Source organism: Hordeum vulgare, chromosome 7H (assembly GCF_904849725.1).
Source record: "Hordeum vulgare subsp. vulgare chromosome 7H, MorexV3_pseudomolecules_assembly, whole genome shotgun sequence".
Classification (NCBI taxonomy): domain Eukaryota; kingdom Viridiplantae; phylum Streptophyta; class Magnoliopsida; order Poales; family Poaceae; genus Hordeum; species Hordeum vulgare.
Genome location: NC_058524.1, coordinates 19027809 through 19038553, shown reverse-complemented (window position 1 = coordinate 19038553; position 10745 = coordinate 19027809).

Sequence of the window (10745 nt, the reverse complement as noted above, 5' to 3'; positions counted from 1 at the left end):
GAAGAAGAACCCACGGGTGGTGTCGACAGACTGTCTGGCAAAGCTCTATGGAGAGATAGGGGTGGAAGGGAAGTACCACCCCTCGTGCGGGGCGCCTGGGAAGAACCCGTCGAGCGATCTGGACCAGCGCCCACCATATTTCCACACCTGGTGACCTGCCATGATAAAGATTAAAAGAAATTAGTACAACATAAAAAAATTGAATAACTAACATGAATAATAATATGTACATGAATAATAGAGATTAAAATATATATAATTTAAGTTGTGAATCTTACAAACTAATAATCATCATCAATAAATGCATCATCATCATCACTATCACGCATGTCTTCATGAATGACGTGCTCGTCGGGTTCAACGGCGTGAAGTTGTGAAAGGCCTTCCTTTAATCATTGAAGCATTGATAGGTCATCCGCATCAGTAACCTCTACGAGTTCCAGGTCTTCTGGTTCCGGCTCAGGGCTGGAGTCGGATTCATTGTCGCTGTCTACTTCCATGTTCTTGGGTGAAGCATGACGGTTCTTGAAACGTTTCTTGGAAAGACGTGTTTCTTGGAAGAATTCTGCATCATATGTGTCTGGGTTAATGTGAGGTTCATAATCCTGTTCATTTGGGAGAGGTGGTCTGACATGTGGCGGCACTTCATCAACAACATACCAACCTTCCAGATTCTTATCCGTTTGGCATGCCCACGGTAGATAGAAAACTTGGGTCGCCTGTTGAGCCGTAATATAGACATCGGGAACATCTAAATGGGTGTTTGGATTGATTTCGACTAGTCCTATATGTTCATGAGTCCTTCTAGTCTTTTTCGGCTGGAACCAATAACATTTGAAGACTACGACGTTCGGTGGGTTTTCATCATAGAATTGAAGTTCATAAATTGCTTCAACTCTTCCATAATACTCGATAACACCTTCGCCGGTAGCAGAGACACCACAATTTGTAGATTTCCGATCGGGCATAGATAGCTCTTTGCCAAAGGTACGAAAGAGATACCCGTTGATGTTGTATTTCTCAAATGAACGGACCTTATAGTCAAAACCATTAGCGACTTGTCTCAATTCGGCGTCCATAGACTCTGAATTAGCCTACAAGTTTAATATGAAACGGTTGTTGCATTAGCCACAAGTTAGACCAAGAATAAAATGGTCCATTATTGATAATTACCGTTTGTTTGAACCAAGAGATGAAACCGGGATAGCCGCCTCCTGTCTTTTACAGAAGCTCATACTCTTCGACGGAATCATTTTCGATCACCGCTCCATCCGAGAATTTGACGACGTAACGGCTGTTTGAAATATCCGGGAATAAGAGCAGTTCAAATGAATTAGAAGTTACGGGAAAATGTGCCGAGAACTCACTCGATGTACGGTCGCACTTCTGTTAGGTTGTTGAAGATATACAACGAAATGTTCCGCCATTCTTCGACATCCAACGTTATTGGTTTCGAAGCACCGGCTGGTGCGAGCTTCCCTTTGAATAGGCTGAGGTTGGACCCACCTTTTTTAGGGTCTGCATCATTGTGCCGAGGCTTCGGATTATGCAAATGATGATTTTTGGCTTCGTAGTATGCTGTCACAAAGTTTGCCACCTCCTCAGTAATGAATGCCTCAGCCATTGATGCTTCAATTCTACGCTTATTTTTACATTTAGCTCGAAGGGTCTTCTGCATCCTCTCAGTTGCATAGCACCAACGATCTTGCACGGGCCCACCCAATCTTGCCTCGGTCGGTAGATGTAAAATCAAATGCTGCATTTGATTAAAGAAGCCCGGTGGAAAGATCTTCTCTAACTTGCACAACAACTCCGGTGCAAACTCCTCCATGTCTTCTACCACGCCAGGCGACAACTCTTTCGCACAAAGAACACGGAAGAAATAGCTCAGCTCCGCCAGTACTAGCCATTCATCCTCAGGAATAAAGCCATGTAACATCACCGGCATTACCCGCTCTAGCCATATGTGCCAATCATGACTCTTGAGACCAAAGATTTTTAATTTTTCAAGACTCGCTCCCCTCTTTAGATTCGCTGCATACCCATCGGGGAACATCAAGTGCATTTTGACCCACAAGATAATTTCCCTCATAGCTGGCCTTCCAAGATTGAACCAGGCCTTTGGCTTCGACCACTTCTGCTTTCCTTTTCCTTCTCGCATGTTTTGTAACAGTTTATGACATAGTGTCTCTTGATCGACTCTAGCCTTAATATTATCCTTTGTCTTCCCATCTATGTCGAACAATGTACCAAAAATAGCCTCTCCGATATTCTTTTCAGTGTGCATCATGTCGATATTGTGTGGAAGAAGGAGGTCTTTGAAGTAAGGCAGATCCCAGAAGCATGGCTTGTGAGTCCACGCGTGTTTTGAACTATACCCCTTGAAATACCCTGGACGCTCTGGATCAGGCTCGAGGGTGTTTAACTGATCCAGGATCTGTTGTCCTGTGAACGTAGGTGGTGCCAAGTTTTTGACAACTTTACCTTTGGTAAAGTTCTTCTTGTCTTTTTTGAACTGATGGTCAGGATCCAGGAACTGTCTATGCAAGTCAAAGCAAGAATACTTCCGACCCTCATGCAACCAATGAAACTGAAGAGCTGCCTTGCATTGGGGGCACGGGAACCTTCCAAGCACACACCATCCAGAGAATAGCGCATACGCTGGCAAGTCATGCATAGAGTACATGTACCACACATGCATTTTGAAGTTTTATTTTCTAGCGGCATCGTATGTCTTGACCCCATTATCCCAAGCTTCTTCCAATTCATCCTTAAGCGGTTGCAGGTACACATTCGTATTCTTCCCCGGATAATTGGGTCCTGGAATTATCAACGTCAGAAATATGTTCTTTCTTTGCAAAATCTGCCCGGGGGGGGGGGGGGAGATTGAGTGGAATGACAAATACAGGCCAACAACTGTATTGGGTTGCCGTCATGCCGAAGGGATTAAAACCATCCGTGGCGGCGCAGACTCGAGGATTCCTTGGATCTGCCGCTTTATCCTGATGCAATCCATCGAAATGTTTCCACGCTTCCCCATCCGATGTGTGTACCATCATCTTATTCCCATCCGCATCTAGTTCGGTTCTTTTGCCCAATTTGTGCCATGTCATCTGTCTGGCTGTCTCTTCGACCATGAAAAGACATTGAAGTCTTGGTACGATTGGCATATACCGAAGAAGACTAACTGCGATTTTGGTCTGCCTCTTCTCACCCATACCGTTGTCTACCACAAGATACCTGCAAGACTCGCAATTGGGACAATAGTCCAAGTGTGCATACTCCTTCCTAAATAAGACAGATCCTTTCTCACATGCATCTATCTTCTCATAGGGCATCTTAAGTACACGAAGTATTTTGTCCGACTGGTACAGGTTTGCAGGCATGACATGGCCTTTGGGTAGGAAACGTCCAAATAGTGTCATCATCGCGTCGTAGCATTCTCTTCCCAAGTTGTACTCAGCCTTCAGAGCCATTACTTGTGCGATTGCATCCAGCTAACAGAGCTCAGTGTGCTCATGGAGAGGACGTTTTGAAGACTCCAACATTTCATAAAAGGCCTTTGTAGATTCCTCCATCTCATCTTTCGAATCCCGAGCATCATCAAAGTCTTGCACCATGTCTTCGATCCCGGTACCATGCTCGTCCGTGCGACGACGGACCACCTCAGCTCTTGTGCGTTGTATAGACTCACCATGAAATGTCCACACCGTATAATTAGGCTTAAAACCCCTCCTCTGCAGGTGTTTAATCATTACAGCCTCTGTCATCTTTTTATAGTTGTCGCATCCAGGACAGGGGCAATAGTTTCTTTCCTGGCCATTTGCGAATGCGGCTTTCACAAATTCCTTTGTTTTTACAAATCATTCTTTCGTCATCTCTTTCTGACTAGGGTGACCGGTATACATCCACGCACGATCACTCATCTTGCGTAGCTACTAAACACAGAAGAGATATATTTATATATAATTTAGCATTTATATTCATCGGTTAATCAGGTTCGCCATTTTTATTACGTCCAGGCAACCTACACGCTAATAGGTAAAGATAGGTCCTAATCCCACCCGAGTATGTGTAGATTGGGTTCGTTTTCCCATGCTCTGCTCCGGATCCAACGCAAAATTTCGGCAGCACCTCCCCGTTGTTCTCCTGATACACGTCACCGCAATAAACATAGAGGATGTGCATCCGGAGAACAACAGGGGAGGCACTGACGAAATTCCGCATCGGATCCAGAGCACAGCATACGGGAAAACGAACCCAATCTACACATACTCAGGCTGTCCATGGATAATGTTGGACAATTCGAAAGGATGGCGGTTATAAATATGCAAAGACATGCATATTTATAGATGTCGCCCTTTCGAACGGGAGACGCATACTGGTCACGCATACTGATAAATTAATTGAATTACCTAAATCTAGAAAGTTTCATCCGAAAATCAAGCCAAAGTAAATGAAGGGGCGGGGAGGAGATGAAATTTGTACTGACCCACGAATGCAGGGGCGGAGCTCGTACAACGCACGGGCTGGTCTTCGCATAGCAGACCTCACAGCGACGAGACAACTATCACATGTAAATCCACCCGATCAACACAAATATTCCAATTATGTCATTTTAGAGTAAAACAAGCTAAGTATATAATACTCATGAGCTAACCAAGGTTCTTATGCCATTTTGAGGTTATTATGGCATTTTGGAGCTAAATGGGCTAATTTTGTCATTGTTGGGGAAATTAAAGCAAGGATAATATGAAAGAGGAGAAGAAAGAGGAGGAGGAGGAGAAAAAGAAGAAATCAAAAAGGAGGAGAAGGAGGAGGAGGAGAAGGAGGAGAAGGAGGAGAAGGTATTTTTCTTCTCTTCTTCTCTTCTTCTTCTTCTTCTTTCTTTCTTTTCATTTTTCCTATTTATTCTCCTCTTCTCTTCTTGTTGGAGCTAAATTATCTAATTATGTATTTTTGGAGCTATATGGGCTAATTATCCCATTTTATAGGAAAACAAGCTAAGAATATAATATTCATGAGCTAACCAAGGTTCTTATGCCATTTTGAGCTTATTATGGCATTTTGGAGGTAAATGGGCTAATTATGTCATTGTTGGGTTAATTAAAGCAAGGATAATATGAAAGAGGAGAAGAAAGAGGAGGAGGAGGAGAATAAGAAGAAATCAAGAAGAAGCAAGAGAAGGAGGAGAAGGAGGAGGAGGAGAAGGACTAGAAGGTCCTCGGCCTTCTCCTCCTCCTCCTCCTCCTTCTCCTTCTTCTCTTCTTCTTCTTATTCTTCTTCTTTCTTTTCATTTTGCCTATTTCTTCTCCTCTTCTCCTCTTGTTGGAGCTAAATTACCTAATTATGTCTTTTTGGAGCTATATGGGCTAATTATCCCATTTTAGAGGAAAACAAGCTAAGTATATAATATTCATGAGCTAACCGAGGTTCTTATGCCATTTTGAGCTTATTATGGCATTTTGGAGCTAAATGGGCTAATTATGTCATTGTTGGGTTAATTAAAGCAAGGATAATATGAAAGAGGAGAAGAAAGAGGAGGAGGGGGAGAAGAAGAAGAAATCAAGAAGAAGGAGGAGAAGGAGGTGAAGGAGGAGGAGGAGAAGGACTAGAAGGTCCTTGGCCTTCTCCTCCTCCTCCTCCTCCTTCTCCTTCTTCTCTTCTTCTTCTTCTTCTTCTTCTTCTTCTTTCTCTTCATTTTGCCTATTTCTTCTCCTCTTCTCCTCTTGTTGGAGCTAAATTACCTAATTATGTCTTTTTGCAGCTAAATGGGTTAATTATCCCATTTTAGAGGAAAACAAGCTAAGTATATAATATTCTTGAGCTAACCAAGGTTCTTATGCCATTTTGAGCTTATTATGGTATTTTGGGGGTAAATGGGCTAATTATGTCATTGTTGGGGAAGTTAAAGCAAGGATAATATGAAGGAGGAGAATAAAGAGGAGGAGGAGGAGAAGAAGAAGAAATCAAGAAGAAGGAGGAGAAGGACTAGAAGGTCCTTGGCCTTCTCCTTCTCCTCCTCCTCCTCCTCCTCCTCCTTCTCCTTCTTCTCTTCTCTTCTTCTTCTTCTTCTTCTTCTTTCTTTTCATTTTGCCTATTTCTTCTCCTCTTCTCCTCTTGTTAGAGCTAAATTACCTAACTATGTCTTTTTGGAGCTAAATGGGCTAATTATCCTATTTTAGAGGAAAACAAGCTAAGTATATAATATTCATGAGCTAACCAAGGTTCTTATGCCATTTTGAGCTTATTATGGTATTTTGAAGCTAAATGGGCTAATTATGTCATTGTTGGGGAAATTAAAGCAAGGATAATATGAAAGAGGAGAAGAAAGAGGAGGAGGAGGAGAAGAAGAAGAAATCAAGAAGAAGGAGGAGGAGGAGAAGGACTAGAAGGTCCTTGGCCTTCTCCTCCTCCTCCTGATCCTCCTCCTTCTCCTTCTTCTCTTCTTCTTCTTCTTCTGCTTTCTTTTCATTTTGCCTATTTCTTCTCCTAATCTCCTCTTGTTGGAGCTAAATTACCTAATTATGTCTTTTTGGAGCTAAATGGGCTAATTATCCCATTTTAGAGGAAAACAAGCTAAGTGTATAATATTCATGAGCTAACCAAGGTTCTTATGCCATTTTGAGCTTATTATGGTATTTTGGAGGTAAATGGGCTAATTATGTCATTGTTGGGGAAATTAAAGGAAGGATAATATGAAAGAGGAGAAGAAAGAGGAGGAGGAGGAGAAGAAGAACAAATCAAGAAGAAGGAGGAGGAGGATAAGGACTAGAAGGTCCTTGGCCTTCTCCTCCTCCTCCTCATCCTCCTCCTTCTCCTTCTTCTCTTCTTCTTCTTCTTCTTCTTCTTCTGCTTTCTTTTCATTTTGCCTATTTGTTCTCCTAATCTCCTCTTGTTGGAGCTAAATTACCTAATTATGTCTTTTTGGAGCTAAATGGGCTAATTATCCCATTTTAGAGGAAAACAAGCTAAGTGTATAATATTCATGAGCTAACCAAGGTTCTTATGCCATTTTGAGCTTATTATGGTATTTTGCAGGTAAATGGGCTAATTATGTCATTGTTGGGGAAATTAAAGCAAGGATAATATGAAAGAGGAGAAGAAAGAGGAGGAGGAGGAGAAGAAGAAGAAATCAAGAAGAAGGAGGAGAAGGAGGAGAAGGAGGAGGAGAAGGACTAGAAGGTCCTTGGCCTTCTCCTCCTCCTCCTCCTCCTCCTTCTCCTGCTTCTCTTCTTCTTCTTCTTATTCTTATTCTTCTTTCTTTTCATTTTGCCTATTTGTTCTCCTCTTCTCCTCTTGTTGGAGCTAAATTACCTAATTATGTCTTTTTGGAGCTAAATTGTCTAATTATCCCATTTTAGAGGAAAACAAGCTAAGTATATAATATTCATGAGCTAACCAAGGTTCTTTTCTTCTTCTTCTCTTCCTCTCCTATTTTTCTTCTTCTTCTTCTTCTTCTTCTTCTTCTTCTTCTTATTTTCTTTTTTCTTTTATCCTCTTATTATTCTCTTCCTCTCATATTTTTCTTCTTCTTCTTCTATTTCTTCTTCTTCTTCTTCTTCTTCTTCTTCTTCTTCTTATTCTGATTTTCTTTTTTCTTTTTTCCTATTATTCTTCTTTTCCTTCTTCTTCTTTTCTTCTTCTTCTCCTCCTCCTCCTCTAGCTCTTCTTCTTCTTCTTCTCCTTTTTTCTTCTTCTACTTATTCTTCTTCTTCTACTTTTTCTTATTTTCTTCTACTAAACAGGAAACTAACCTAAGACTAAACATAAACGTAAACTAAACTAAAACTAAACCTAAACTAAAACTAAACCTAAGCCAAAACAAACCTAAAACCTATAACTAATTAAACAAAACTATTACAAAAAAAGCTAAAAAAACTGACCTCGATCCGGTGGCGCAGGGAGGAGAGGCGCGGGGAGGAGGGCCGCAGGGGGGAGGGGCCCGAGGAGGGCGTGGGGAGGAGGGCCGCAGGGGGGAGGGCGCGAGGAGGAGAGGCGCGGGGAGGAGGGCTGCAGGGTGAGGGGCGCGAGGAGGGCGTGGGGTGGTGTGGCGGCGGCGGCACTAGGGTGGGGTGGCGGTGCTGGGATGGGGTGGGGCGGCGACGCTGGGATGGGGTGGGGCGGCGGTGCTGGGGTGGGGCGGCGGCGCTAGGGTGGGGTGGCGTCAGCGGCGCTGGGGGTGGAGGTTGCGGTGGAGAGAGAGGGGAGAGAGAGTGGGGGAGCGTGCGGGTGGGCAGGACGACCGTCAACGTTAGGGGGTCCATCCCCTTTGCCGTCTGCCGCAAATGGCAAAGTTAGTTAGGCTGACGGCAAAGGGGTGGGGTGGGGCGGGGTGGGGTGGGGAGAGAGGAGAGGTGGGGTGGGAAAGGTTTGTCGTCTGCCTTCACTACCTTTGCCGTCCGTTGACGGACGACAAAGCCCTGGCCAATGGCAAATATCCTTTTTACCATCAGTGAGACCTTTACCGTCCGCTTTAGGTCAGCTGACGGCAGAGAGGGTCTTTGCCATCAGCCAGCAGACGGCAAAGCCCTAGCTGATGGCAAATTACTGTTTTCCAGTAGTGTTAGGTTGAATTTCTCTCTAAATTCGAATCTATTTTTTTAAAAAAAATCCGTTATTTTTGTTTTGTTTTTTTGTTTTGTTTCTACTTGAATTCAAAGTGCTAGTTAGCTCATTTTGTTTTGTTTCTACTTACAACAAAATACTTATTTTTTTATTTTTTATTGTTTCTAATTACTTATTTTTTTTATTTTATGATAATTCTTTTTGATATTAAAGTTTGTAACAAAATTATATATAATTTTAGTTTCAATAATACTAGAGGTTTATAAAAGCTTTTTAGTTGATTCCTTTATTTTAATTTTTTCCCAGTTTTTTTTTGCTTTCTTTTTTGTTTCTAATTACTTATTTATATTCTTTTACGATATCTCTTTTTGCTATTAAAGTTTGTAACAAAATTCTAACTACTTATTTATTTTCTTCTATGATAATTATCTAGGTACAGATTTTAAGGCTGGCCCCACGAGCACCTTTTAGTACCGGTTCGTGGCATGAACCGGTAAAAGAGTTTTTTAGTTGATTATTTCTGCAGCTGTTTTTTAGTCCCACCTCGCCAAGCGAGAGGCACTCACAGCGGTTTATAAGCCCTGAGTGTAGAGACGATGAAGGGAGAAGCGCAGCGCTCACCTGTCTGTTACAACATGTATTTCAAATGAACTACAAAAAGGTTGAAAGTTGGCATGGTATCATCATAATAGTTGTGGAGAAAGTCTTCATTTTTTCTTCGCTTGTGTCCTTTCCTTATTGCGCCGTAACCATGGATAATCTTCATCATTTATCAGGATGCTTGGGTCAGCCTTGACTTTGAAGGGAGGAATTTCATGAAACTTTTCATAATCTTCGGACATGTCTGTCTTGCCCTCCACTCCCACGATGTCCTTTTTTCCTGAAAGAACTATGTGGCGCTTTGGCTCATCGTATGATGTATTCGCTTCCTTATTTTTTCTTTTTCTCGGTTTGGTAGACATGTCCTTCACATAGATAACCTGTGCCAGATCATTGGCTAGGACGAACGGTTCGTCAGTGTACCCAAGATTGTTCAGATCCACTATTGTCATTCCGTACTGTGGGTCTACCTGTACCCCGCCTCCTGACAGATTGACCCATTTGCACTTAAACAAAGGGACCTTAAAATCTACTCCGTAGTCAAGTTCCCATATGTCCACTATGTAACCATAATATGTGTCCTTTCCCCTCTCGGTGGCTGCATCAAAGCGGACACCGTTGTTTTGGTTGGTGCTCTTTTCATCTTGGGCGATCGTGTAAAATGTATTCCCATTTATCTCGTATCCTTTTCAAATCGTAACAGTCGAAGATGGTCCCCTGGACAACGAGTACAGCTCATCACAAATAGTGTTTTCATCTCTGAGACGTGTTTCCAACCAACTGCTGAAAGTCCTGATGTGTTCACATGTAATCCAGTCGTCGCTTCTTCTTCAATATTTTCAGTAGCTTCTCAAATCCTTTGTCAGGCACAGCATTCTCTGCCTTCCACTGCAGCAATTCCAGTACGGTACCCAACTTTGTGTTGCCATCTTCACAATTGGGGTACAACTTTTTTTTGTGATCCTCTAACATGCGATCGAACTTCAACTTCTCCTTTTGACTTTCGCATTGCGTCCTTGCATCGACAATGACCCGGCGGAGATCATCATCGGGCACATCGTCTCATTTCTCTTGATCTTCAGCAGCTTCCCTCGTTGCAGCATCATCGGGCACATCGTCTGGTTCCTCTTGATCTTCAGCAGCTCCCCCCGTTGCAGCATCACTGTATTCAGGGGGCACATAGTTGTCATCGTCCTCTTCTTCTTCGCCGTCTTCAATCATAACCCATATTTCTCCGTGCCTCGTCCAAACATTATAGTGTGGCATGAAACCCTTGTAAAGCACGTGGGCGTGAAGGATTTTTCGGTCAGAGTAAGACTTCGTATTCCCACATTTACTGCATGGACAACACATAAAACCATTCTGCTTGTTTGCCTCAGCCACTTGGAGAAAAATATGCACGTCCTTAATGTACTCGGAGGTGTGTCTGTCACCATACATCCATTGCCGGTTCATCTGTGTGCATTACATATAATTATGTGTGTCAAAATTAAGAAAATCTGACAAATATCTATCTAAAGTAAGAAAATCAGACAAGTATCATAAAGAAGATAAGAACAAGAGGCTCACCACGGTGG